General features: G+C 42.4%; 1 long non-coding RNA gene across 1 annotated transcript; it reads left to right on the top strand.

The window, feature by feature from the left end:
* The first annotated feature begins 16,086 nt into the window (after nt 1–16,086).
* Nucleotides 16,087–20,887, top strand: LOC311434509. Its single transcript, XR_014691546.1, has 3 exons — nt 16,087–16,255; nt 16,994–17,112; nt 19,727–20,887. It is a non-coding gene; the product is annotated as an uncharacterized lncRNA (long non-coding RNA).
* The last annotated feature ends 4,319 nt before the right edge of the window (nt 20,888–25,206 follow it).

The raw sequence follows: 25,206 nt of genomic DNA, 5'->3' as shown, positions 1-25,206 counted from the left end.
AAATACATTTGGGGTCATATCATGCATAGTGGTGTTATTCAGTTCCTACACAGTAGGCATAGGGACACGCGTTGCTAATTCTCATTAGTGGTTGGCCCTGAGGCTGTGACTGTCCCTCTTTGGTATCGACATTTTCTTGTCTTTGTAACCTCTATGTTACCATAGCATAATTGGCTTGAGTAAACCCTTAAAGATCCCTGAGTTAGTAGTACTGGTGCCTATTCATCTGCTTCCAGTTGGGGCTACAAGGTGGGGCACCGGCTTTGTGATGGGTACAGGTGTATCCAGCATCTTGTCGCCATCCCTTTGCCTGAGGGCAGCCTCTCTGCTGGATCCGGCCTCTTTGTGGCCCCTCAGAGCTGAACTCCGTAAAGGTAGATGCTTGTTATTATTGTTAGTTGAAGTTGTCCATAATGCTTGTTCTCACAACCACATCTGACAGCGTGCTCTGACAACTCTACCGTCTTGGTCAAGCCATTGATCAACTGCAGCAACTTCTGGTGGATTTGGTCAGGTCTACGTGTGCATTGGGGCTGGTGTGCTTCAGCTAAATCAGTGTTCGACACACTTTTGTTCTGAGTGTGGACAGTCACATATGAAATGTACTAACTTTTAGTGGTTGCTTTATAAATTAACCATACATTTTGAACACAATAAAGGCACGAGGCAACTCTTCCTAATTGCTGCATTGTTTCTCTAATATAAAAATTTATTAACATTCACACACCAACACCTCATGTTTCGGAGGCAGTCCACTCTAGAAAAGCCTTGTCACTCTTTTTCTTGTTCTTTACCTTCTTATTAGAGGCACAAAAGTGTTTCCCCTCTAAGCTGATCTCATTCATATGGCCTGTATAGTAAGAAGTTGTGTGTACAAAAGTGCTCCTAAAAGACAAGTATCTGTTTCCCAGTCCCAGGAATTTAGCATGTGTAAGCATCACAGAAAACTACACCTTTAACGTGTAAAAGGATTTAGTACCCACTGCCAGCAGTCATAAGTAACTGAAACACAGCCCTGAAAAATATCCTAATTTTATGTTACACAAAGCTGTGAAATAACAAACTCCCCTTCCTCTGATTCCAATGAAGCACTTAATCCTTAAAGAATAATGTCCTTTGTAGATAGTAAATTGCTTGAAAGGAGTAGCAATAAATATGAACCTCCTATAGATTGCTGTTTCTAGGTTGCTGAGTGACTTAAAAGTATTGACGGCCACCAGTCTACTTCTAAAGTAGGCAAGTGGCCCTGCTGCAGACGTTACTATCATAACTGACATACATCCCAATTATACAAGAGAGGCCTTGAGCTGAGGGACACGGAGTCCAAACTACCCTTTTAGCTACAAAGGTGTTTGCTGTCTGTCCAAATTAAGGCAGTGTTGGGATGTTGTACAGAAATCACCAATCGTCCGGTAGATGTTGGGTGAATAAAGAAAAGAAAGGAGTCTCCATGGATACTAATCCACCATCTTTTATAATACTAACCACACTGTTTCTTTCTTTCTTTTTCACCTTTCTGAATATACTGTATTTCTGTGTCTTTTCGGTTCAGCAGCACATTGTGTTTTAAAGCTCTCTGTGCCCAAACAGATGAACACATTGTTTTGTCCAGCAGAGACTGGCTCTTCTTGTTGATTTTTTAGTATGAAATAATCCAAGCATCTCCCTCCTAGACAGCACCAGCTTTTAGTAACTATGAATATTTAGGAAGACTTTGCACCAGTCACTGATTGCAAATTAAAATCTCATCTAATTCACTGAACAACAGGATGAAATATTGGTTGCTTCAAAGTAAATGTACCCTTGACCCTTGTGTGCCCAAGATTGTACATAGGCTGTTTATAAATACATGTGTTTGTTATTAATAATCCCAGCCTATGTGCTACAGGGGCTGAAACAAATCAGTGGCGAGGCACTAGATAATAATGATAAGTATACATAGAGATAAACTAATTTCCAGAGATTAAAGAAGAGCAAATTTCCTAGATGAACTGTAAATTTCACCACCCACCTGTGGGGTGTGTAAATATAGATACTGGGTGGGAAGCAGGTTTTATTTTACTACTGACGTGGTGCAGTGATGAACTCTGACATGTTGCTGACTGTGGTTACTTGATAAGTGTAAGATGTGAAAAGCCAGCAATAACACTAGATGGTATCAGATCTCTAAAATAATATGTGTTTGAAGGTGTTAGGTATAAATATGGCAGTACAAAAATAAAAACAGACAAAAGTATAGTTCATTCATGGAGGGAAAGAAACATCAGAGGAAACATCTTTCTTTTTCTGTAGACTTTTAATGAGGAAATTAAGCACTAAAAACAACTTTAAAATGGTGCTAATGTTGTGGCAAAGCCAAGTGATGTGCTGCCAGAATTGTACCAAGAAAAGCTTCTGAGAAGTGCTCGTCCTTAGCCACTGACCCTTCTGACACCACCTGAGTAAAACCATTCTCTCCCTGTGTTTGCCTCAAAGACCACCAGTTACTTACCCTCCTTCCTTACCTCCCAGTGCCTTTGTTGCTACTGCCTGTGCTACAGCTGTCCCCTGCAACCAGACTCAGACTCTACCTAAACACAGAGTGATATTGGCCAAGGCTCAAGGACTTCTATAGGTGCTGAATGCATGTAAGAAAAAATGTAAAAAAAAATAAAAATAATAACAACAACAACAACAACAAGTAAAATAAAAACCTTGTGTTTCACCATCAGACTCATGCGTTTCACATTCAGACTCATCAGACATGCAGCCATCTTTTACTGGTCCAAATCATTAAATCCTTGCTCGTGCCAGATTGCTCTGGGTTACTTGTGTAACCAGTTGCATATAGGGCATGTTTGATGGCCTCATGCCATTCTGGCCAAGATTCCTCCAAGTGCTAACATGTTCATCTGTCTTCCCCTGTCATTTAGATGTCTAATGAGAGGATTTTCTGGTCCTTTCTGGATTTTGGTTATTGCTACTTTTCTGCATTATGTTCTGGAACTTGAAACTTCTTTCACTGCTGTAAGTCATCGTGTTCAGGATGTATTTGTTCCAAAGAATCCACATTTTTTTCAGATTCTCAGAAATGTGTGGAATGACTTAAAGCTTCAGACCCAGAGCATAGGGAATGCATCTGTTCCTCCACCGAGAGACCGCATAATGCAGAGAAGTGAAACTGGGTCAAATTTCTGGGCACTGTAAGGTAGAGTAGTTTCTTTGAAGTAAACGGACTTAGAACAATTAACACCAGCTAAAGATCTGCTTTGCTGAATTCCTGGAGAGTGCTGGGCTGCCTAATGGGGCTCAGCAGAGAAGCGACTGTAAAAGGAAGGATCTAAGTAAGCAACTGGCACGCCATGCTTGAGATTGTTCTAGCTGCTAATTAAGTCATTAGGATCAAAGACAGGACAAGCAGGATATATCTCAAATGTTCCTGGCCCAGGGAATACTAGGGAAGAACTGCTGGCTTCCCATCCTCACTGTCCCTACAGCTAGCTGTCCTTGCCTTGATTATAGTGCCATAGGTCCCTGTTATTTCTTGAAATAATGCTCTGCACTTTCTTCTGCCCTCTCTTATATTGCTTCAGTGAGAAAGGGACATGAGCATTTCCATTTCTCCTCATCTCCACTGATTTTGCTCTCCTTAATGGCAACAGTATTAGGAAGCGTGGATACTGTGTGGATTTTGGAGGGGCCAAGCCAAGATGTTTGGTGGTAAATATGGATTACAGGAATCAGATTACTATGTGGGGCATTTTTAAAATATCCCTGTTATCAGAAAGTAAGTGCTTTGCATTTTCTGGGAAACAAGCTCCTTTAAAATGCTTCTGGTTGAGCATCCCAGAGCAGAAGTCACCGTTTAAAGGCTGGACTCCTTGTCTTGCACTGGTGTGAACAACAGCTCCTGGAGCTCAGCTGGGGCACACAGCACCGGGAGGCTGTGTCGGGAAGCCCTCAGCACAGGAAGCTCGACATAAAAGCAAAGGCTGAACAGGTGAGTAATAAAAAACAAAGCAAGCACATGTGCCTTACAAATAACAGTACCAAAAGGTTACTGCTGTTACCAGAGCTTTCATGTTAAAGTTAGACTCTCCCTGAATCACAGACCTGGTTCAGGACGTCTCTGAACCATTACCTGGAGTATGGGCACCAAAGGTAATAGAAGAGGGAAAGTTCCCATATCAAATGCCATCTTGTTGCTTTGACCAGTCACCTTTTAAATATTTATGTTTTATTTTTATCTGCGTATTAGTGAGACATTATTTGTGCACAGGCTGTTAAAAACAGTTCTAAGGGAAACACACTTCCAGCTGGTTTCCTCCTGTTTTCCATCTGCTGTGTGTATGTGTCTTTGGAGGCATTTAACTGTTTCTTGTCATGGTAATTGGTATTTTTTCAGTAGTGAAGGTGGGAGGGGTGGAGGAGAGAAACCCTAAGGCATCTGTGTTTGTGCTTGGTTGATCTAAAAGAGATTATCCTGGCTATTTCCTAATAAACATTATGTGCTTTAAAAAAAGGTGGGGTGGGACAGGAGAAGGGTATCAAATACCAAGTAACATTAAGTTTTTAAGAGTTAACTTCCTGAAATTGTATCTTTGTATTCTTCTATTTATGCATTGCTACTCTTTCCCCATTTAATCTTAAATATGTAAATCCTCAATTTATCTGGAATTACTTAGTGAAAGGCTGATGTGTGAGTGTGGCAGATTATAATATTCCATCGCCACCCCTGATCCTCTTTACCTCTTATTCTTTTCATAGCAGATCAAAAAAAGCTGTATGCGTGCCACAAGAATATATTATTTTAAGAGACTTGGACTTAGAAATTGATTTCCTTGATGAGAAAAGGAAAAGTCTCCTTCTGACCTGAAGGGTCACTTCATAATCCTGTCACTCTACATCAAAAAAGCTTTTTTTTTATTTTCTTTTTTTTTTTTTTTCTTTTACTAGAAGATGAGAATATTTCTGAAAAGGAATTAATTTTTCAGATACAGTGAAAACGATGACTTAAAGAGACTTAGCAGATGATAGAGGGCTGTCCTATTCAGAATACATCTCCCGTGATTAGAACAAGCTCTGAATATATTTTAGGGTCAGGCAGTTTTAGATGAAGATTGGGATTTGTACTTTGGGATGAAACCGATCTTATATTTTTATCGAAGTACTTAAGGTTTAAGCTGTAGTCTTCCCTTTTTTTGCAAAGGGATTTCACTGGTTCTTATAATGGGGATTGGTGCAAGCAGCCAATATTTTCTATGTATGGATTTTAGTTAATAGGATGTTTGAAATGAAATGACTTTCATCACCAATAATTAGGTTCAGTTACTAATATTTTTTTCATAGTACTTTCCTTAATAGAAAGCACCTTATACCAATGTAGACTTTCATAATCTATTTTGTTTATGTAATTACTGCATCTGTAAAGAAATTCCTCTAACCCGTATGCTTAAAACCCAGCAGTTCCCAATATTGTTATGCATTGATAGCACGCTGCTGATGTATGTCTGCACAACACACAGACGCACATAACGTGCAAAACATGTCTGCTCATGTGTGGAGACGAGTGAATACTGCCTTCATATAATAAATACATACATATAAACATTATATAATACACAATATATGATATATAAGATATAATATATAGGTTACAATGTACAAAGCATAATACATAATAATATATAATACAATAGTACATATTTCAGTATTAATCTTAGTATATATATATTAGTATATACATTATAAAATAATTATGCATATTATATATAAGTAATAATTTGATACTTTTATCATAAGAGTGGTCAAAAGCTATGAACAGGAGGCTCAAAACCTTTTAAAAACCTTAAAAGCATTTGTACAGGTACAGTATAAAAAATGGAAGGTCGCTGCTCTAAAGACCTTAAAATTATACCTTGCTTATTTTGTGTTGGTTATTGTATGACACCGAATCTTTGTAATATAAGGCATGTGGAGAGAAATGCAAATTCATTTTCTGCTGATAAGTTGGCTATTGTCTGGACTATATCTGTTAGTTGTTCTAATTGCTGGTCCAAAGGCAGCAGCAAAATATTGCCCGCTGGTAAAAACTGTTCTTGTGCTGACAGCATGGGGTCCTAAAGCAAAAGCCATTACTGAATAAGTAAAGAGATTTTGTAATTTGAGGAATATCCTACCAAAAGAATGTTTACTGTTTTGCTAGGCTTTTAAAAAAAATATATGATTTATGAATATTTCGTGCAGGTTGCTAGCTAATATTACTGGCTGCATTTGGAGATCGGCAGAGAGCTGTATCGTGTGTAGTAGCTAGAAAGCCAAAGTAAATCTGTGGCATGAGCCCTTGCCGGTGATTCCCGTGTGAATCTGGTCCCTAAAGGCTGATGATTGCTTCCAATCGCAACCAGAGGATCCCGGCTGCTAACTTGGGTTGAATTGAAAAGCAGGGTTTCAGTTTAATCATCTACTTTAGATCTGATATTCCCAGAGGAATCTGGTGAGAGGAGCTGATACTTTTAATCATGTTTACTGTGTTTGAGGTAGTGGAGGTCTGTGAGAATTTTGGAAATGTGCTAAAAAGCCTAGTTTGAATCCCCAGGCTACATCTGTATCTAAACCAGATAATGCAGCCTTTACTAACAGAAATATTTGCACAAGTTGAATTTTCTGAACCTTAGAAATAAAACTGTAAATCTTCAAGTAATAAGTAGAGATAAAATATAGGGAAGTTGTGAACTTATATGGAGTAAACCAGGAAATAGGAAAAATTTACACTTTTATACCTGATGAAACACAAAAGCTGGACGTGCTCAGGTGCCTGCTTAGGAAAAGAAGTGTTTAAAACAGGGAGCCCAGGGACAGGCTCTGCCCTATCCTACAGAGCTGTTCAAAAGCCAGAGCTGTGTCTGCGCAATGGCTCAGAGGAAAGAAACCTCTCAGGGTGAAAGCTGTAAACTCTGGGGTAAATTCGGGGAGTTCTGGGTTACTTGCTTCTGTGCCACCACCAGCAGTTATTTTTAAATTCACAAGCTCTAGACGCAGCCTGATTTGAAGTGTTTGCCTGGGCTGGGATCCGTCAGCCTTCCCCCTCGCCAGAGCCCCCCATCTCAGGGCTCCTTTATTCGGGATGTGGGAGCGCACCCATCACCATGGCACTCACGTGCCCCCCGACAGTGCGCCGAACAACGCGGCCAGCATCTGTCGGGGCCGCGCGTCCTTTCTTCCACTGCCGCCCCTGAACTCAATCCACCCTGCCCTCCGCCTGACCTCTTCCCAAAGCCTTTCGCTCCCCACCGCCCGGGTGCCCTGGCTCGCCTCCGCTTTTCAAGCCATCGCCCTTGGAAGTGCCTCCCCAGCCTCCACATCGGCTGCTAGACGGAGCCAGCGAGGAGCGATCTTGCCACGTGAACTTCCCTTTGTTTTTCTTCATGCTTAAGACGGACCCGTCTCCCTAGTAACTTTTGTGGCACGATATATGAAGAAGCTCATTATGTAAAACATACATTTCCCTGCCTGCGAAGAAAACTCCGCAGAGCGCTGCTCAGCGCGTTTTGGCAGCCACACGCTACACCGGGATAATAACTCCGCCACAGCCCGCTATTTATCAGCTCGTACATCACTGCACAGAGCAGCTCCAAAGATTGCCAAAATACAAACTTACTGCATTTGATCCCAGCGGAAGCTGGATGCGGCTGCTCTCTGAGCCTGCTCTCGGAGCCCAGCTTGTACCTATATTTGATCAAAGACGCTAAACCTCCAAGTATAATATATAAATATTGAAACAAATCACGAAAAAAAAATAAAAAAATCCCCACCTCTCAGGACTGAGAAGCCGAATGGCTGGAACTGGTACGGCGGTGCAGGATTTTCCTATTGTCTCAGCAGAGGGGAAAAAGTTGCCTTAGAGAATGATTTGCACGTACCAGTTCCCTGAAAAGAAAAATGTGGGGCCAGTTCCATAGTTTCCGAATGAAATCTAACCTTCAGCCAAAAATTGAGCTGTCCAGGTTGACAACATTCAGGAAACTGTGCTTTTCTGGAGAGATGACTGCAGTGGCAAAGATAAACCGGCAGGAAGGTTTCTTTGGAATGATATGAATTTAATGAATCATATCCACATAAAAAAATTCCCAGCTGGTCTTAAATTTCAGGGAGATTTAAGTGATAAAAGATATTTTCCCTGTCCCCTTAGATGTGTATTGGAGATGAGAGGCCTTAGATAAGCCCTCCTGGGAATCAAGCTTTCCTTTTTCTTTAATTTGTTTTAAAGAAAGAGAAGAGCCAGGCACGCTCCGAAGTCTCAGATGGGTATAATTAGTTATTTGCTATTACTGGACTTTTAAAGTTGTCTACTCCCACTCTTTTTATATTAAATATATTTTCTTTCTTTTCTTTTCTTTTTTTTTTTTTTTTTTTTTTTTTTAACCCAGGCTAATGACAAACTACATGGTACCACCCCCTCACCCTCCCGTCCCCCAAAAAAGAGCTGTACTCATTTGCCTTCCTCCTCCCACCATCCTTGTGCGGGGTGCATCCTTTTCCCTATTAACATATTGATTTATTTAAATTAAAAATAATGATCTCCTCTCCCCTCTCCTCCTCCTCCCAGCAGCGGAGTCTGTCTCTGATCCTTATTAACAAATTGATTGCGGTATTGGTGTCAGTATGGTTCATTTAGTAGCTCTTTTGCCTAAGGTCCAGAAGGTTGGAGGAGGGAACAGCTTCCACACGTAGATGTTGGCTCAGCTCCAAGGCTGACACTGCTCGGGTGGAGGGGACAGCTGCTAGAGGTGGCACCGAGACACTTTAGTGGGCCCCCTTTTGGGCAGGGAAGATCTGGCTGGAAGCCCCACTGTAACTCTTTGAGGAGGGTGTGAGAAGAGCATCGCCACCCTGGGCCACGTGGCTCCTCATGGCCTCCTGCCTGCATGAGGAGCCTCGCTAGCAAGGCCTGAGGCAGGGAAGCCCTCGAGGTCTCAGGGGAGCTGCAGGCCTGTGGTCCTGCTCCCCCCCGGCCCTTGCTGAGTACAAGATGGCAGCCATGTGGTGCTTGCCTTGCCAGCATCGAGTGCAAACAGCTCGAGGATGTCGCGAGCCCTAAAAATACCACATAAACCTCAGCTGCCTTATGTCTCTTGGAAAAAAAAAAAAAAAAAAAAAAAAAAAAAAAAAAAAAAAAAAACACCACAAAACATCCAGGTTTTAGGGACTGCCCTACTCTCAAGGTCATGGAAATGAATGACGGGGCCCCAGTCAGCTCCTCCTCCCTGGCAGGGTGCGGGCATTTCCCTTAGCGAGCAGAAGTTAGGGGCCAGAACGGTCAGCAGCCGTGGATGAAAAGCTACAGCAGGATCTGCTCGCTGACCAGCCTCTTTGTCCCTGGCCTTTAGCTGTTCACAACATTCAGGAGGACAGAGGGACTCGCTTAGGGTAACAAAGCAAGAAACAGGTTTCTCCTGTGAAGTGGCCCTGCTGTGGAACAGGAGGCCCTACTTCCAGCCCTGACACCAGCCTGTGAGCCAGTGCCTGGTTCTGCTTGGCTCTTAGTGAAGTCCTCAGGCTCCTGAAGTGGCAGTGAAAACTGTGTTGCGGCCAGAGCTTTTTTCATGTTTTCCCCTTCCTCTGCACCTCAGAAGGGGTGCCAGGAAAAGCCCAACAAAACATGGATGCTTTAGCCCAGAAGGAGGGAGGTGTCTATTCTTGAAGTGTGCTTAGTCACCTAAAGCAGATGGTGTTGTTTCTGGTTCCTGATGGGATAACTTTCAGCTCCCAAAAACCTTTCAAGTTTGACCACGCAGACATGCTTGGAAGAACGTCAGATGAACACACATCTGTCCAAGACCTTTTACCAACCAGCAACATGAGTACAATTAAATTAACAAAGGGAGCGCTCTCAAGTACAGCTGGAGCAAGTGCATGGCTTGCTTTCAAAGATATGCTCGAAAAATGTTCTTGTAGAAAGCACCCAGGTCAGTGCAGTTTGCTCCCATTTCATTCTATGAAATTTTATATTCTTCTCATTGCATTTTGAAATACACTGGGAGGAAAAAAAAAAAAAAAAAAAAAAAAAAAAAAAAAAAGCAAAACTGTAAACTTTACAAAAACTAGAGTTATTGATCTTCTACATCCTTCGCCATCTGCTTAGTTCTAGTGTCTAAAAATATTCAGTCCTTGCTCTTGCTCACATGATTGTTGAGAAAATGCTAGAGCTGGTAAATCAGAAAAGCACATTGTGTATTGGGGGGAGGGGAGTTCCATCAGGAAAATATGCTGTCTGAAGGGAAAAATACAGAAAAAAACAACACCAGTTCTCTACTTAAACGGGAAAAAAATAAAAATAAAAAAAGGAAAAACAAAAAAAAAGAGGGAAGAATCAATCAATTTTTCAAAGTGTAAGGAGAAAAAGTAGAGTGAATCAGTATTATTTGCCTTTGGAGCCAAGCCATACAAACTTCACACCTATACCATACTATAAATATATATATATTTGTTACATGCTTCAGAGGGTTGGGGAATATGAATTCTCTATTGTACTTTTTTGAAAATGAAATCCAACAAAACAATTTAAAGGTTAAAAATACTAGGACTGGAGAAGACGTTTACCTCCAAGGTATAAGAGCAAAACTACTGTCTAAAAAAAAATATGCCTTGGGAAATTGTTGTAGTGAACTGGTGACTCAAAAGGCTGAAAGAGATTATTCTTCATTTGTCTGAATAATAAATGTGCAGGGTACAGGACTTTATCCAACTTCTACTACGACAGAGATCTAAGGGCAAACCACATCCACTTATTTCAGTAAGAGTTGTATTTCCAAATTCCCAACTTGGCTTTAAAAACCTCAGTTTCTCTCAGGGTTTGTGTATAGTGCCCACAAGTACAAAACCTAAACATGGCTCAGAATAAATTTCATCACCATATGGAGGTCCCTAGTGAAATCAGCTAGATCATTCTCTGTTAGTTTGTGAATTGCTGATTGGAGTTTGAATGTGAACCCTCTGTTGTGGGCTTTATTTGAGTCTCAGGGAGGAGGAATTTTGGTATTGTTAGAACTGATAAAAAGAAAAGCAGGATATGCTAGCACATACTATTTCATGAATATTATTTACTGATTTATCCAAGGGGCTCTTTTGAGGCCCAGTGACATCTGTCACCCAAGATGACTCTAAGAGGAGAAAAAAGAAAATGAAAAAAAAAAAAAAAAAAAAGGAGTGGGACTACACAGCAAAGATTTGAAACAAAACTTTCTGAAGATGAGCCGTGTGGCAGCAGAAATGTGGCTGTGTCCTTCCTTCGTGTCTGCAGTACAGAGATGCCTGACAAATTCTGTATCTTTCCAGGATGCTCAATTTCTTTTTTGACCCTATCAAGTATCAAATAGGAATTGCTAATACTAAAATAGACAATGGTTGGTTTATTTAATCCCGTGTTCTGCTTTTGACACTGATGGGTGTCAGAGGGGAGGTTACACAGCCTGCATAACTGCCCTGCGAGGAACTTCCTCTCCCTGTCCACAGCCCTGGCTGTCCTGTGTTCTGCAGCAAAGGAGCAGGTTGTACATCCATAAGCCCAAAGCTCCCTTCATTTCATCAGAGGTCAGCCCTGAAGCTTTGAGGGTGCCCCAGAGCTGGGTGGGAACTCTCCAATGGAAGAGATTTTTGTTGAAAAACACAAAGTTGTTGCAACCAGAATGTTTCTTGGAACTATGCAGGTTTGGGGACCCACCAGCGATGGGTCCCCACCATCATGCAAGGGTTTCAGCATCTGTGTATCTAGGGCTCCTCCATCACTTGGGCTGCTTTGGAGTTGAAGCCCTTGAGCCCTCAGCTCTGAGACACCTGTTCCACATCGACAGCTGTAGGGCTTACAGGCTCCTTGGCATGGGGCAGGGACCTGGGAAAGCCCAGCGCTCATGAAAGCCCAGCTGTGGGTTGTGTGGCAGTGAGCCCCATGCGTGGTTTTCAGGGCTTTGACATGGTGCAAAGAGGAGCTAAGTGCCCTGGGAAAGGGAAACAATGAAAGCTCTCCTGTGAAGTTGATTAAGCCAAATGCCATGATTCCCCTCTCCAAACTTCCCTTCCAGTGGAAATTTTGAAACTTTTGTAGTGAAAAAGACAATGGGCATCCCCCAAGTTCCCCAAAGCAGTGATATTCCTCTTTTCTGAACCAATTTGTGAGCTCAGGTGTGATTGTGCACAGAAGCTTACAACAAATCATGAATTTCGGGATGTGATGTTTGGCACAAGTAGGGAATTCCTTAAAATGCTAAATACAGGCCAAAGTTAGGCTTAATTAGAGATTGCATAGCATATCCAGGACCTGAAGCACATGTACTGCTGAGTGCCCCTGCCCCAAAGACCACTCAGCAGTAATGGGGTAACTAACTACCCAAGTTTGCTGTCTGGGCAGGTGAAAAAATGACTCTCAGAAGTTCAGTAGCTGAACTAATTACCCGAAAATGATTGCCTGGGGTTGGACCGTTTATTATCTCATCAGCATTCAGTATCACTTCTATAGGATGAAGGAGAAGGAAGAAGAAAAAAAAGCCCAGAAACATGAGAAGGAGAGCAGATAAAAGGAGAGCAGTTAGAAGGAAAAAAAAAATGCTTCTTAACTCTACTCTGTACTTTTTCTCTCTAATAGATCCCCCTCCCAAACCACCCTAAGTACATCAACTGGCTTGCAATGAGTTCTGCACAGATGGAGCACAGATTTCCCACTTTGTGTTTGACTAGCTCCCCAGGCTCCCCAAAATTTTGGGAGCAGGGTAGGGAGAAGTGGAGGCAATAAATTTTTACGTGTATGTCCTGAGAAGTACTGATGAACTCTGTGTGTATATATATATATACAAGCACACAAACTTGCAAGGACAAAATTCAGTCCATCAGTAATTCTGTATCCATGGGCTGGACAAATGGTTTGGGTTGACTTGGAGTTTCCGTCTGTACTCTAAGGAAGAAGTGCTTTGGATGCTGGTTGTGCTACCAGAGAGGTCTCCTTCCTGGAACCGAAGATGCCTCCTGGAACCACACCTGGAACATTTGGAAACTTGGACTTGCCTGGAGTTAGTTGCAGCTGAAATCTCAGCTCCACTCACATTGGAACCATTAAATATCTTCTCTTCTTGCACTGGATCTTTTATCTTGGAGATGGTCTTCCAGTGATGGAGGTGAGGCAGAACTGAGCTGACCAACTGCAGCCTGGTGGATGAAGAAGGACCTCCAGCCACCAGCGTGCTGGATTTCACTGTGAGACGGTGTCCTTGCTGCTGCAGTGGGTGTGCTTGCCTGCCTGGTAGCACTTTCTTCAGCTCTCTGCAAGCTGTGGCGTTCCAGGAACTTCTGCACTTTCCTGTTGGTGTGGTTTTCTTTCTCTACATGCATCAAGCCAAGGAAGCAATGGCTTGCAGAGAAGGTGCTAGCAAACCTGGCTCTTGCTCCCAGTGCATTTTTAAAAAATGAGAACATCCTTCCAGTAATCCATGTTTGCATTAGATGGAAATGCTTTGGCTTCACTCCTGTCCTTGAAAGCCCAGTGGTGTAATTGGAATTTGGGAAATGCAGGCTCTCAAAAGTAATGTAAAGAACAGATCCACCTATTCAAATGCAAATTGCTAAAGAAGAGAACAAGAGAATTATTTTATCCACCACCGAAGTGACAAAATAATTCATTCTTTTTAACTTAAGGCCACATCCCACATATTTTAGATGATTTGTCTGTCAAAAGTTCTGGGTTGTGCTGTCTCCAGATTGTGTTGTGCTGCTGGGACACCCACTTAAAGAGACACTGAAGCAATTCTCTGTCAAAAGGTTAGTGTCACACATGGGGCTGTCACTCCAGATCTTGTGGGAGGAACAAACCTCCCGCCTTTACGACTGCAAAAGTTGACAGTAACATCTGAAGATAAGCCAAAAACCCGGGCAAGGAAATCAAATACACGCTGTGAGCAGTGCAACATTTCTGCTATCTTTTGGGTTGCACTGGACCAGCCCAGCCCTGTGTCAGAGGCTTTGCACCTCCAGCTGCTGATGGGGAGCCTCCATTTACTATAAGGAGGACCCCAGTGTGCTCTGTGAATGCCCAGCGACTGCTGCTTGAGGCATGTGGGCAACAGAAGAGAAATAAATGGCCACAGACCTGTTGCAAGCTGGGGTCATGCAACTTGTTTTTGAAACCAGCACCCCGCACTGCCAGTCTTTGTCTTGTACATATAAACTGCAGGCAAAAGGAAAACTACATCTTTTCTACCCAACACTGTCACATCAAAAATGAGATAGGAAATTCCTCCTCCTACTGCTCCAGTAAAAAATACAGATTGCAACATTTGGAGGACAGAGCTAAGAAACTGAGGTGAGAGAGATCCCTTGTTCACTGTTCCTTCAACGTCCATAAACCATTCAGAAACTGTGGTGCTGAGCATGGCAGGAAGGCTGGTAGCGAAGCAAAGCTCTCACTCAGATGTAAACTGGAAGAACTGTGCCAAGATGGGCTGCTAGCCTCGGACACAAGCACTGTTACAGTAATCTCTTCGGCGATGCTTTGTCTTTGCTGGAGCTGCACTGGTAGCCTGGCAGCTCCAGGAGTCTGACACTCTTAAAATAAATAATAATAATAATAATAATAATAATAGTAATAATAATAATAACAGTAATAATAATAATAATAATAATAATAATAATAATAATAAAACACACACAAAACTGAAACAAACTGAAACAAACTGAAAAAAATCCTTTAACTGGGACACCCTCAGAGGTTAAGGAAGTTCAGCACGGCAGCTGAGGTTTTGACAATAAAGACCAGTTGATACTGACTTCTAAGGCTCAGCTTCTGTGGCTACTTGATTTGTCTTCTACACATAATTATTTTGCCTCAGGTTCATAATGATCAATGAAGTGGAAGTTGACTATTTGCTTTACTTTTAATTTTAAACCATTTTTCCTTCCCTGTGCCTCTGCCGCCTGTGCTTTTCTTACCCCTTCTTCCTTTTTATTTTTTTTAATTTTAATTTTTAATTTTTTATTTATTTTTTTCTCACTGGTAGCCGTTTCCCTGATACCCCCCACCCTTGCAATCCCAGCTGTACACACCAGGTGATGAGAAGCCCAACGCCTACACAGCTACGGAGGATTTACCCCTGCCGTGCGGGTAACCGGTGCACGCGATTTGCATGCATCAAAAAGGCAACTCCTGGCCAGGGCAGCAAACCCTCTGCAGTTAGACTTTGGGCAGCAAGCTCTCCTTGCTTCTCAAGCACCCAGGGCCGACTAACCAAAAGCAGAGGGCCCTGCTGAAGGCCAGCAGAAACTTTTGCCGTGCCCATCACCGGGGCGTCGGGGCGGGCGCTGCGCTCTCCGCGGCAGCCGCTGGGTGTCAGTGAGCCTCTGGTTTCGGCACCCAGCACCCGGCCGGCAAATGCAAAGCACGGCAGCAAAGCCAGCCTGCGGGATCGCTTTCAAAGCTTCCAGCATGATTTCGAAAGTTTTTTTCTTCTTCTTTCCTCTGTTGGAAAATATTTAGATTAGATTTACACTTAAGACGGCACCTTTGCGGTGGCGGCGAGGTTTTGAGCTTAAAAGAAAACTAAACAAACCGAAATCCATGCGAACAGACTCAGAAATGGTGATTGTAGTATTTAAAATGTTGTTTTGAAATGTAATTTAGCTCCAGTCTGGTCAGATCCACGGGCTGATACTCTAATCCCAAGTGAAGCTTCTCGTTGATTTAAGAAGCTTCTGTTGGACTATTTTCTGGACACAGAAGAGAAAACAGAAAGTGGGTAGCTTTTTCTTTCAAGAGTTGAAAGCAGCACTCGTTTGAGGTTTTAAGAAGATTTGGAGAATGGGGATTGATCTGCTAACATCAGAGAAGAAATCTGGTGGCAAATATCAAAACTCACAGAATATTATTCCCACTCAGAGATATTACAGAGTATCACCTTCCTGGGCTCACAAACCCACTTATTTTTATTCATGTGGGTTTTTTAAATTGCAAAAGAAATACCCCCTAAATTTGACCATGAGAAGCATAGGATTAGGATTAAAATTCCACTTGCCCCTTTAAAAAACGTTATTGAGAAAAAGCTTAGACAAATAAGAGAGCTGCTTCATCATAACCCCTTGAAATGTGCTGAGCCTGTTACCTGTAACACTACCTGATAATTACCTGCAAAGGCTGGGGTATCAAACACCTGACCCGACCTCGTTGTCACCTGGTAAATGTCAGCACAGAACAGAATTTCCTTAGAGTGGTCGCAGTGAGCTTTCACCATGAGCCCAGGTAAGTGAGGAGAAGCAGGGGAAAGGATGTAATTACTGTCAATGAGGGGAAGGGTTTTAGTGTCACTTCTCCCACTGAAACCTCTTTGAGGGAACAGACCTCAAGCTCAAAAGCTTTTGAAGGGGCTGTTTGGAGGGAAAAACACTTCCAATTTTCAGTTTGAAGGTGAAGCTATATATCTAACTCTGCAGAGGTGTTCAAGTTGTGTTTTTGCTGTGAAAGGGTGAGGGAGATAGAGAACAGATGACAAAACCCCCAAAACAAACAGGAAAACAAAACAGAGACTTTCCTTTTTGAGAGCTTTGCTTCACATTATTATTATCTGAGCTGTGGTAGTGCATTAACAGCAGTATCTTATGCATATGTCATCTCCAAGGATCCTAAGCAATTTACCGTAGACCTCACATCTCTAGGAAGTGATTCACCCACTGCAGAAATGCAGTTACCTTTGGAGTGAAAACCAGCAGGTGTTTGAGATCATACAGCCACAGTACCTGATAATTTAGCGTTGGAAATTTCATTGTTATGTGGAAATCACGGAGAGGAATTCAGAGAAGCAGGAAGGCATTTTATAACCGAGGAAGAATGAGGCAGGTAACTCCCCTGCTCCAAGCCGTGGAAGAGTCTACAAAAGCCATCAGTTAAAACACCTTGAGACCACTAGAAACTCTTTATGTCATTTTCTTCAACTGAATTGTAAAATTCTTTTCTGTAACTTTTTTTTTTTTTTTTCCTTAGAGGTTTTTTGTTCAAGTTCTAGCTGGAGTCGAGCCTTCTGCAACTTGTGAGTGCTGTCAAGATCAGAGCCCCAGGTGGTACAGCTGCAGGCCATGTTTAATTGTTAATGCTGAACAATGGTACGATATTTGTATCCTATTATTCACATGCTATGGGAAATCTGTAAGCATTTTTATATCTTGTTAAAGATGGGATAAAGTCTCAAGAAAGAGCTTCCGATGCCTATCCTGCACTCTGCAGCTTTAGAGAATATTCATATAAATTAAATGGTTATTGAATGTCCCAAGCAAATGTTCTTCAGTTATTCAACTCAGCTTGATGGGATTATAATTTAAAAGTCGGCAGATCTGCTGTAACTTTTATCACTTTCAGAAATATATATTATGGATGCAAGACCGATTTTCATTTGGGTTTGCATGCATGATTCCTCTTGATTCAGCTGAAGCTGATTGTGCATCTGAGACCACAGCAGCTGAGAACCTCAGCTGTGGTGCCACTGACCACAAGATGCTTCCTTCTCTTCAGTTCTGCCTTCCAGGGTGTCATTTTAAGGGATCATTTTAAATTCTTGCCAATTTAAAAGGGATCATTTTAAATTCTTGCTTTTGGAGCAGTTCAGTCTTGCTGGGCTAATAATGCCATAGGTGTTTGAAAAAACTCCTTTTCTGTCTTTATTGTGGTGATAAAGAAGGTTAGAAATATGTAGGTGATCAATGGGTAAGCCATATGAGCCTTGCTAGCTTAAGCAGAAGCATAAGAAATGGGCAATCCTATCACTAAAGCAAAGGACTGCTGAAAAAACAAAAACACTTTATTGCACTACTGGTTGGTGTCTTACGTCTGATGCCCATGCTGGTGAATCTGGAAAAAAGTCAGTACTGAGGAAATCGAGAGAGTCAAACTTTGATAATGATGAAAGTCTGTGGAGAGCAGGGACATGCACAGAGGCCACGTGCTTAGGAGACATGCAACAGAACAGATTGAAACCTGTTTTGGTCAAAAAGTGAATATTTTTCTGCTGACAGAATTGAAGTATCTGAGAAGAAAGGTGATGGGAAGATGCTCTTCCTTTCACATGCATCCGTTAAAATTGGCCACTTGATAATTTATAGCCCCTATTACAATATCCATTTTTCCCTTCTCCTTTCCAAAGCCAGGGACTGCCTTCCAAGAAGTGTTTCAGTAGTGGAAAATGTGGATGGTCCAGGTGCTGTGCTAATCAGATAGATGTTATTTTGGGGTGGGTGGGTAGGTACAAGCTGCCATTCAAAGGAACATGTGTGTATGGATGGCAGGAACTGGCTGGCCATGAGTAGTTGCACCTGCACGTCTGGGAGAAGATCAGTATGATTGTAAATGCTCTGCTCGTCCCGTGGAACAAGAGTCCCCATCTCTTTCCCTTAATAACCGCAGGAATGCACATCCAGAATAAAAGCTATCCTATCCTTAGAGAAACAGAACAAAAACTTGGAGGAAAGAGAAGGTGTCATTACCTTTATTTTACAAGTAGAGAGCAGAAGCCACGGTCAGTTAAACAGCCACCCTAGCAGAGCCGATGCTGAATCACAGATCCTTTAATTACAAGATTGCCTTCTTCTCTGAGCTGTGTTTGTGTATGGTTACAGACTCTGGTGTCTCTGACTTGTCGCCAACCCTAATCTTAATTCTTTAAAAAAAATATTTCAGCATTGGTTTTTTTTTTTTTTTTTTTTTTTTCTTCTCCTTTTTCCCCCACCTCTTCTTTCTCTCTCCCCACAGCTGTTTCTTTGAAGTAGCTCAAGGGAGGTCCACATCTCTAGCGGACTTGGAAATCGATTTTAAACATGACTTCCCATTCATACTTCACATCAGTTTATTTATTTATTCATTTTTGTAGATCTAATTTTTTCCAGTTAAGAACTGTGTAAATAGCCCTAATGAGCCTTGAGGGCTCTCATTTGCTTAGAGAGATTAAAACAAGCTGGGAAATCTCCAAGCATGTGGGGCAGAAGGTACAAAACATACCTTACCTAGAGCTGGTCAAATAATTCACCCTGAATCATTTAAATGATTTAATGAGGTTTTTAGTGCTATTTTTTTGGTTTGGCTTTTACTCTTTAAGTATTAATTTTCGTAAACAAAATTGGGTCTACAACTTGTTCAAAAGCAGATCATTTTTGAGCATTTGGAATTTATAAGCTTTCCTGTGTGACTGATCACCTAAGTCACACAGTATTGCCTCTTTTTCACTGAGTGGTACTTTGCCCATCTGCATATAACCCACAAATATTCTTAATGATATGACAAATATATTTTGTTTCAGTGTGAATGATAACAAAAGCATTCCTGCTATTAGGATTTCCACAAAAATTCAGTTCCATTGGGACTCATGGTGTTTTCACCACTTTTACAAAAAAAGCTTACAAGTCTTGCACACCTAAAGGTCTACTAGTAAGGAAAGAGAGGAGCTATATGGGCTAGGAAAGCAGATCTGTGGATGTGGCAGCACAGAGCACATGCTTTGGAAGCTCTTTTATTTTGCACAAAACCCATTTCTTGCTGCTCTGTTTGCTGCTTGGTGGACATTGTACGTGGATTTTTTCTAATGACATCCCAAGTAGCTAATCCTTACAGATGTCATACAGATCATATGCTTTCTGAGGATATGAGGTAAAACTATTTAATATAAAAGAATATAGGGAAAGCATCCTTGAGATGCATGTTCCAAACAAGATCTCTGTCTATCTCTTGCAGAGAATGACTCTCTGTTCCATTTCCCTGTATTATCTTACCTACGTGGCTCCTTGGGAACTGCATGGCTGAGCAAGGATGCCTTGCTGCTCGAACAAAGCCCGGCATTGTCCAAGGGGCAGGCACACAAATCTGGAACTTGCTCCTGGAAGAGAGTGGAGTGACCCTGAACCCTCGCTCCCACGAAAGCAAAATGCAGTAACCGCTCCTTTGGCCTGGGATTTGCTCGGTGGCACCTCTTGAAGGATGTTATCCTCTGGCCACTGCTAGAAGTATCACACGTGAAAACAGAGGTCGAACAGAAAAATCAGAGCAGAGCTGCTGCTGGCTGAGAGGAAAAAATGGGAATGAAACCAGTGTGTGCATTTTGGCTTTTGGAAGACCTCAGCTTGTGGGTGCTCGAGCAATTCTTTCAGTGTCATGCTGGCTGCCTGTGCTCGGTGTAACCCTGAAATCTAACAAATGCTGACCTTGCCCGTAAAAGCAATACATTGTTTTAAAACATTAGTTTCCTATTCCTGACAGATAAGATGAAAAGTTAACAATGCGCTAAGGCTGTAAAATGTTGGCCGGAGTTTAGATTTCACCTCTGTTTAACTTTTTGTCAACAGATTGGCATTTTCCTCCCCATTCAGAACAGTTGGGTTTTGCTTTCAGCGCTGAGTAATAGCTCTTAGATGCTCTCTCACGCAGAGATTTGAGTTCAATATTAAAGCATTGATAACACTCTTATTATCAGAAAGACATGGCCTATGGGCTCAGAGGGAATCTAAAACAGCTCTTTCAGTGCAATAAAAGAAGAGTTCTACATTATGTGACATGAAGTTCCCAGATATATTACTTAACCAGATCACGGCATGCTAGGAGATTCAGACCCATGCAGGCCTGCTAAGTCTTTCTGAAATGGCTTCCTTTCAAGAAAACAGTGCCCCAGTGCAAGATATCTTAGCTACCACACTGGGTATAAATTGCCGCTCCTGCAAGTTAAACAGCATAGCCAATATTCCCTGGGAGAGGCTGTGTTGGTTCAGCGGGGTGACAGAATCATGCCGCTGGGACCTAAGGAGTTAACGATGTTAGCTGGGGGCTACGTTTCTGCCCCTGTACTTTGTGCTACGCTGGAGTTAAATGCTGCTGAAACTAAGTTAAGGGCAGTGCTGAATATCAGTATATCCACTGAGCCAAGGAGATCCATTTATTTTTAATTGAATTAAATTGCTCACAAAATGAAAGTAGCATACTTTCATTAATATTTAATTACTTACAGTGTTAAACAATGATCACAAAGAAAACTTTGCTGGTGTCTTCTCCATCTCTGCATTTTTCTATTACTTTGTTGCATGAGATGGTCCTATTAGCTGTCCTGTGATTTGAATACTGAAGGCTACCAAGGCTGAGTGCTACTGACTTTTTGGCATGCTGGGGAACGCAGCCGAGCTCTGGTGCTGAAGCTGCAGTGGAGCATAGAAAGAAGGGAGAGTGGGAGGTTTTGTGTCAGACCAGACAGAGGCTTTTTTTTCACAAAAAAATGGGGCTTACCTTAGCACTAGCCTGAAAGTCATCCATAGAGGCATCAGTGCCTCATCTGGAGGAGGCAAATGCTGCCATGGCTACTACTACTCATTATTTCGGTGAGCTGCCTGGTTGGTGGGGGCAAAAGAAAAGGATGCGGGATTTTCCTGTCAATTCAAAACCCTGAATTAAGCATGATTTTGAAATCTATGAAATTAAACCATGCTCTGCTCATTCATTGCCAAGGAATTGAGTTGCTGAGGGAGTCAGTTATGCCTAAAATTGGCTTTGCAATCTCATACTACGAATGTGGCCCATAATTTTCCTCAGTGAGGTGACTGGAAATATGTATGCATTCTTCTACCTACTTGCCCAGCAGAATACTTACGCAAAAAGCTGAGGTGTTGTGACCACAGCAGTTATCACCATGAATGATATAGAACTGGCCAGATTAGGAAACTCCTCCATATGCTTCCTCTCTTACACAACAAGCAAATAGAAAAAATACCATAGGCATTGAAAGGGACACAACATTTATTTTTATTTTTAAGAGAATCCAGTTCAGACACAAAAGAAGTTAGTCCCTCAGAGCTCTAGAGGTACCACTAGTTTAGTTGCTTGTAGTACAGCTAGGCTGGTTTATCTACATTTGGCCTTTGGAAATATTGAATGGACTGAACAAAAGCTGTGTATGAGTTTTCTATGCTACTTTCAGTCAAGAGAAACCCCTCAGTACTTCACAGCATTTCATCATAGAATTCACAGCAAAAGTAATGCTATTAATCCAGAGTAGCTGCCTACAGAGAGCAACTTCTACATGAAGATTATATGGTATTTTTTCCCTAAATCCTGTATGTAGCTTGAATGTTGCTAAAGAAATTTCTTGGCTCCTCATTGCCATGCTATGTCTACTTGATTCAAAAAGCACGTACTACAGTAGGAAATTCCAGACCTACCGTTTCAATACCACACTTGGACTGTGAAAATGTGGGCAGCACATGTCATATATTAAGGCTTAGTTCCATCTTCATTCAACCCCCCTTTTTGTGTAGCTCCAGGTGCTCAGATATCTCTACTGTGTAAGCTGTCCCTGTCTTGGAGGAAGGAAATGGTAGTTCCTTGGGGCTCCCACTAGAAAAAGAAGAAATCATCAAGAGAAGGAGAAATGTCAATAAGACACTTCAAGCAGCACATTTCCAGGCGATTATGCTACTTTTAGTGTAGTTAAAGTCAGTTGGCCTTTGGACAAATGCCTCGTCATAACACCACCCGAGGTGTGTGATAATCGCCAAGAAATGCTCTACCTGTCATGTCTTATTGCTTAAATATTTATGCTTATGACATTTGATTCCTACACTCTATATGTCATCAGAATGTTTCACTCACAGTAGATATGTCATCACCCACCAGGAACAGCTGACACTAAGGATTAGAACACTTTCAAATTAAAAATCCCTAAACAAAGAAATGACATGCTAGTAATTGTCTAGCGTAGTATAAATCAAATATATGATGATATGAACTAATAGATTTATTACATTAAGCTGACCCAGCCATTTAATTTGATGATTCCTGCGCCTCACTTAACTCCGTGAGGAAAGCAGAGAAGGAATGGAACTTGTGTTAATGGTACTTCTTATTTTGATGAAGGTCATGGTGTATTTCCTCTCAGTACCGCCCTGTGGAGTCAGTAAGGAAGAGTATGTGTTCTGTGGCAGAAACTACTAGAGAGAGAGCCAAGTGTGCAAAATGAAATCTACCTGCCAAGTAGTTCCTGTCTTGAAGGGTTGTTTAAAAATGCTCCCAGTGCTTCCAGTACAATTTTTGGGGAACCCTTTAATAGCAGATCATTTTGAAATAGACAAAGGATTTCCAGCTACATCATACAGGGCAAAACCAAACTTTGTGGGTGGAGGAGCTGGTCATAGAATCATAGAATATCCCAAGTTGGGAGGGACCCACGAGGATCATTAAGTCCAACTCCTGGCCCCACACAGGACTACCCGAAAATCAGACCACGTGTCTGACAGCATTGTACAAATGCTTCCTGAACTCCATCATCCTGGGGGCCTCGACCACTTCCCTGGGGAGCCTGTCCCAGTGCCCGACCACCTCTGGGTGCAGACCTTTTCCCTAACCCCCAGCCTGACCCTCCCCTGTCCCAGCTCCATGCTGTTCCCTCGGGTCCTGTTGCTGTCCCCAGAGAGCAGAGCTCAGCGCCTGCCCCTCCGCTCCCCTCGTGAGGGAGCTGCAGGCCGCCATGAGGCCTCCCCTCAGCCTGCTCTGCTCTGGGCTGAGCAAACCCAGGGACCTCAGCTGCTCCTCATATGTCTTGCCCTCTAGACTCTTCACCACCTTCATAGCCCTCCTTTGGATGCTCTCTAATAGTTTTATGTCCTTCTTATAGTGTGTTGCCCAAAACTGTACACAGTTGCCCAAAACTGTACTGGAGGGTCCTCCTGCCCCTAACCCATCTTCCCCCAATCAAGGGCCAGGTGGAGGAGATGCCGCCCCTCCCAGCCTCTGACCTTGCCCCAGGCAGCAATCCTGCCTGCAGGTAATGCCTAGAAACCTTCAGCGTGCGGTGCTCAGCTTTCAGCATCGCTCTAACAGCTGATCTTTGTCTTCACTGAAGCAACTGTGGTGGGATGAATATGAATACAACAGTCCCACAACTTAGTACAGTCCATGGGCTGCCAGCTGGATCACCCCAGTGCCAGATGTTTTTCATTGGATAAAAAAAAAGCTGGAATGCTGATATTTTTTAATGAGCCTCTGTATATGAATGCTGCTGCCCTTCGCTGAGTAGAGTCAAAGCTGGCCAGTTATGTGTCTGAAGACTGGGCTCCCGATGGTGTCAGGAGACTGTCTTCAGACCAAGTGGCCATGAAAAAGAAGATCTCACTTGTCTAGTTAGTGTCACCAGAGTGTGCCCTGTAATCACAACAACTAATTCCCTGGTTATGCATGGATGTATTTGTTTAGGGTCTTTTCTCTCTCACAGCCATCAGTATTAGATATAAATAATGACATGATCACAAATGGTGCAGAAGTGTAAGCTCACACTAGGTGTGAAAACAGGTGAACTGAAAAACAAATAGATAGACTGAAGATGCATTATTTCCATCTTAACAACCTCCTTCCATTCCTAGTTCACTTAAGATAAAAATTACTTGCCAAAACATTGGTTTCTAGTAATAGATAAAAGCAAGTATGCCTAATACTTCTGCTTAAAGAATGTTATCAGTTAATGGCTATAGACCCATTTCAGGCAAAATTCCCCTCCCTGAGCTATGTTGTGGATCTTGACCTGAGACAATGTGCTCTAACTAAGAACATATAATACCTTTTGATATTAGCAGGGAAATCCAGAACATTGAATTTACTCTATGGCCCTAAGTGAAGGATTCTTCCTTTTGTGTCAGAGTAGCATGTATCAGCGCTTTCACTCATGGATTCTGTACATCTCCCGCAACCAGCCCAAATAAAGCAAGCACCATGTGATCTGCTCTGGCACTGGCTCAGCAGGGTGGCATTGAACAGCTATATATATCTGGCACAATGTGGCTTACACACTGCGTGTGGATTTGAACGTACTAGACGGCTCACCCAGAGTGGCCCTGCACACCCACAAAAGACGGTCAGTTGTCCAGAGCCATCAGCAATAGCTAACAGAGCGTCTTCCAGATCTGCCGCTGCGCTCGTGTCACTCCTGGTTATAAAGTTATCAAATGTTATGCCCTTCTCTTTAATAAAGGGGTTATCCGAGGGGAGGGAGGGGACGTTGTTTTGGCTGGAATTTCACAAGGCACAGGTGGTACAACCAGCTGCAAGATCTTTAGTTCTTGTTGGCTGTACACCAGCTCTTGGTCTTTTCATAGTTCTTTCACTGGTAGTGAAGGAGGAGGAGTGGCAGGAAGGGACAGTGGGCCCTTGATGATGTTGTTCAGCATCAGCAGCTGTCTCAGGTT

The sequence above is a fragment of the Aythya ferina genome, assembly GCF_964211825.1.
Source record: "Aythya ferina genome assembly, chromosome: 3".
NCBI classification, from domain to species: Eukaryota; Metazoa; Chordata; class Aves; order Anseriformes; family Anatidae; genus Aythya; species Aythya ferina.
This window is presented reverse-complemented; position numbering and strand designations above follow the sequence as displayed.